Source organism: Asparagus officinalis, chromosome 3 (assembly GCF_001876935.1).
Source record: "Asparagus officinalis chromosome 3, Aspof.V1, whole genome shotgun sequence".
NCBI classification, from domain to species: Eukaryota; Viridiplantae; Streptophyta; class Magnoliopsida; order Asparagales; family Asparagaceae; genus Asparagus; species Asparagus officinalis.
The window spans coordinates 61,074,779-61,079,826 of NC_033796.1; positions in this window are offsets into that span (position 1 = coordinate 61,074,779).

Sequence of the window (5,048 nt, forward strand, 5' to 3'; positions counted from 1 at the left end):
ATGACGCTATTTCCAGCGGATTTCTTTTTTTTTCTTTTTTTTCCCCCTTCTTCCTGATTGCTGGTCTCCTCTTTCTATTATCAGGTAACCAACCAAGTGTGAATGACAAATTGACGAGGGAGAAATATTATCTGGTGGTGTGTGGATGATTCCGGCCCGCAACACAATGGCGAACTCCCCCACACCACATACACGCGAATTGGGTCCATCTGCCCCCATATCCGCATTTTGGTTTTCCATTTTAACCCCCCACGTTGCCGGAATTTGTTATTCAATCCTCCTTGAGATTGGGGTGAGTAGGGGAGAGCAAACGGTAGGTGCAGTATTTGTTTTACGATTTTCTAACACACCGAACCGAACTGAACCGAGCCGGTTTATAAATGAAACCGAACTGAATCGGTTCGGTTCGGTCAGTTTCTCGGTTATTATGAGCTTTGTCACCAAGCAACAAGAGTATTTGTCACCGAGCACTAGGAGTGGGGGATATAGCCGTAACTGAGAAAGTATGGGTTTCCGCCACGGTCAAAAGTATAAAAAAGAAATAGAAATGGTGATATTGAAGACCAAAGAAGATTATAAATAACCAAGCTTGTGATTTTTTTTTCATAGTGGTTGCCTCGTAATTCGTACGAAGAAAGGCATGTTTTCATTCGAACATTAGGAAAAGGGAAACAGCATGTGGATCCCTCGCTTTCTCTAATATTTATTGTAAAATCATTTGGCAATTGAGTGAGCACTTTAAATGTGGGATCAAGTATAGTGGGTAGGCCCACGTAGCGTGTGAGAGGGTATGTAATTCAGTGGTTTTAGGGTATTCAGTCATTTCGGTGGGCACTGTTTTAAGAGTTTCAAACCCGACCTGAACCCAAGTGATTTCCAAACTGAACCAAACTATTAAAAATCAGATGGTTCGGTCAGTTTGTTCCATTTAAACCGAAGTTTGCTCGCCCCCAGGTGACCGTGAGCTTACATACTTTGTTAGGGTGTATAGTTACATATATACCCATTATACATAGTTTGTGCACTTTTGTATTTCTATACTTGGGTCAAGAGGTAAGTGAACTTGTAGTTTGTGTGGGAGGAGAACATAAAGACTACGTGGGGTCTAAGTAGTAATAGGGTAAAGCATCGGGTTTGTAAGCGAAAATCCCTAGGATTGCTTCTCTATTTTTAGTTTCTCAATCTCTAATATTTTCATATTAATCCTCAAAATGATTAAAATCTTGAACTAGTCCCTCAAATCTTATAACTATTTCGAAATTAGTCCCTCTTATTAGCAGATGTTAGATTTGTAATGCAATATTCGTTTATTTATATTTAACTGGTTTGGGAACTATTTTCAAAAAACTAGCAAGAGTACTTTCGAAATATGAATACGTGGGGGAGTAATAATCAAACTATGCAAAGACGTGGGCTACTAATATCGGAACACGGTTAGGATTAGGTCCAAGCCACCCTCACACCGCCCGTCATATCCTTCGTGCTTGGACCAGAACGTGCCGGCAGATTTTTCAAAGGAAAATTGATTCTTCATCAAATAATTATTCAGTGCCGCAGTTTTTTGTCAACAAAAATGAAAACTTACATTTTGCATACTCATGTAGCCCATGGACTCAATAGGATGATGCTGACTTATAAATTTTTCTGCGACCACAAAAAAAATAAATAATAAGGATGAAGAAGATTCAGTACTTGGGGTGTGGATTCAATCCAGAGTTAAAAGAGTATGCGGCTGGTACTCAAGGCTTGCTGCCTCCAATCAGAGTGGAAGTGGGGTCTCAACAAACAACGACCAATAAATCTATGTTTATACTACATATAAAAGATGATTTTAGTGTTAAAACTTTTGATTGCCTCTTTCATCCTTCTAAAATTTGATAATTCACAATAATGCATTGAAATTTATTCAGTTAATTCTATTTATTACACTATAGTTATTTTTAAAATAAACATGAGAACAAATACTAAGAACTAAATATATATTATAAATTTTAATTTATTCAATTTATTCTATTTATTACACCATAATTATTCTTGTACTAAACATAATAACTAACATATTATTAATTTTACCAATATTAGTGTTATGTTAAATAAGATAAATATTTCACTTTAGATATTAGATATTACACAATAAATATACAATATTAATATATAAGATAATAATATCGTAACTTATATTTATAATTTATATCATAATTTATGATAATAAAATATTTAGTTAAACATCTAACATCTAATCCAATACTATAATATATTGATATGTGCATCTAACATGTAAAAAATCCATGGTGAGGAATACTAATATAAATGTTAATCTCTTTGTGTAGTCTAGAAATAGCATATAAATTATCATAATATAGTACTAACTATTGCAATATAGTTATCATAGTATTTGGATAGGAGATAATTCTAAGCATGCAGAATTCCAAACGGTATGGGAATCTATTACATTTGCTCTTGACATTGGATGTGGAAAGATAATATTTGAAGAAGATGCGAACACGATAATTAGAGATATCCATAATGGGGTGGAGCAACACTTGATTTTCGCACACTTTATGGATAATATTCAACGATGTTGCACATTACACGAGGAACGAGATTTTTAGATAATATAACGGCTCATGTGTTGGTCCCAAGAGCTAAGGAAATTAATGATTTTGTGGTATTGCTCGAAGACTCATCATCATTTTTACCTGTCACGCCCCGCTTCCCAAAATACCGGGGAATCGGAACATGAACAAGCCCGCGACGTATTAGATTGAGAAGAAATATACACTATTATTTTTTTCTCTTTCTTTTCTTCTCAATCCAATACGCTAAGCGTCTGGAAATAAATACAACGCGAAGTCACAGGTCCCCGATCACAATCAACAAGAATATAATAGACAAACTCAGAATAAAAATATCATATCACAAATGAGATAACATCCGAGACATAATATTCGGGTCAACATGCCCTTATACAAACTATCTGAATGAAATACTGGAGAATATAAAATACAATGATCAGGCGGAAAAGGAAATGCTACGAAAATAAAGTGAAAGGAATAACTAAACTTCAACTTGTTCTTCTGCTCCATCTACAAGGCACTCCTACTGAGAATACTCGGCTCTGGCGCATCTCCAAGCTGAACATGTTCTTCTTCTAAGTCTGACGTACACCAGAGAAAACAGGTGTACGTCAGCGTGTATGGCACACGGCAAGACCCGACCCCATAAAGAAAATAGAACGAACAGAAATCCAATGCGAAAAATGATACGATAACAGAAACAACAAAAGAACGTACAATTGAAATCCACAAATCAACATGAAAACACTACTAAATCATGATAACATAAAGCATCCAGAATCGATCAGGTAACGAGATCATGTAGCTAGCGATCAGTCTAATCATCCAAGTAACAGAGGCATACAATAGATGGAATTAATATTTAATTATCTACAATATGAGATGTAGTACGTCGAGCGAAATAATCCAAACAGGAAAACCCTCATGTATATATCATTTGTCTCAAATTGTAGATAATTAAATATTATCCCCGATCTATGTATGAAAAGAAACACAACTGGCATACATCTCACAAGAAATCCTACCTAGCCAAGAAACAATGTCACGTAACTAGACATTCTATAACAAGTCACTGGTCACATCTCACACAGAGTCAACGCTCCTGTCATCGTATACTGACTGTTAACAAATCCCCTACGTGCATCCAATCCCGCTACACATGCGGCCAGAGGACTACACGTAAACTGTTTTCTGCCTGGTCCGAACTCAAGCACAACTCGGGTGACGAAACAATCACACTGACTAAAGTGATGTACACACTTCACTTTAGCCCTACAAACCAACCCCAGTAGCGACACCAACCACTGACGCGAGTCTGGAAGATATATCAACAGCCTTATCCGATCACATGAACATTAACTTCCCCATCCCAACTCTTCTTGTTTTTCTAAATCAACCACAATTCTCATTGAAACTCGGGTTCACCACCTAATCAGTTAACACACTCACACATGTCACTAAGTCTGTTCATGACGCACGAGACCACTAAGTCATGAACTACTAATGGTTCTCAATCACAACAATGAGATAATAATAACACTAATTTCACGCAACCACATCATGACATGTCGAATATAGTAAAATATTCATAAAACATGAAATGTAATCATAGACAACAACTATGTAATTCAGAAAAATAATTCCTTTTCCAAAATAATTTCTTTTAAAATTACCATAATTTTCCTCAAATGATTCCGTTTTCAAATAAATTCTTTAACAAAATATAATTAATATAATTATCCAAAAATGATTCTGCTGCCGAAATAAATTCTTTTAATCATCATAATTATCAAAAATATAATTCTTTTGCCGAAAATAACTTTTCAAAATGACCCATTTTTCGAAATAAATAATTTTAAATTATCTGTTCTAATAATCATTCAAACCAAACCATTTTTCCAAATAAATCTTTTTCTCATCATAATAATTCTAAAAACATCTCAAAATAACCAATTTTGCACAAAATAATTATTTCTTTAAATTACTTATCATAATATCATTATTAATATTAAGCATCCACAACCCACGCAGATAATATCAATATTCATATGGTGACATAACCAAATCACAGTCAGATCGAAGCATGTAATTAATTCATATTATATCTAAAAAATGAAATGACGAGTCAAAAGAAAGGGATCTTGCCTCGGGGTTTCGTCGAACGAATCGACGCCGACAACGCAGGTCGAATCGGACGCGGGGTGGCGAAGGGGAGACGAGCGAAGGCACGACGGGGTGAGAGGCCCGGCGAGGACAGCGGCGTGGCAACGAGGAGCTCAGGGATGGCACAGATGAGATGGCGACGTCGGAGGGCTGATCGGCGACGGGCTGAAGGAGGAGGAGCTCGGGGTTCTTGGGCGTGGTTGTCGGAGCGGATCTGGGCGGTTCGGGCTGAATGCGGAGGGGAGGAGGGTGCTGGTCATGGCTGAGTTTGGAGATTTGGTGAGCGTCGATGGCTGAAGGGCGTCGGAC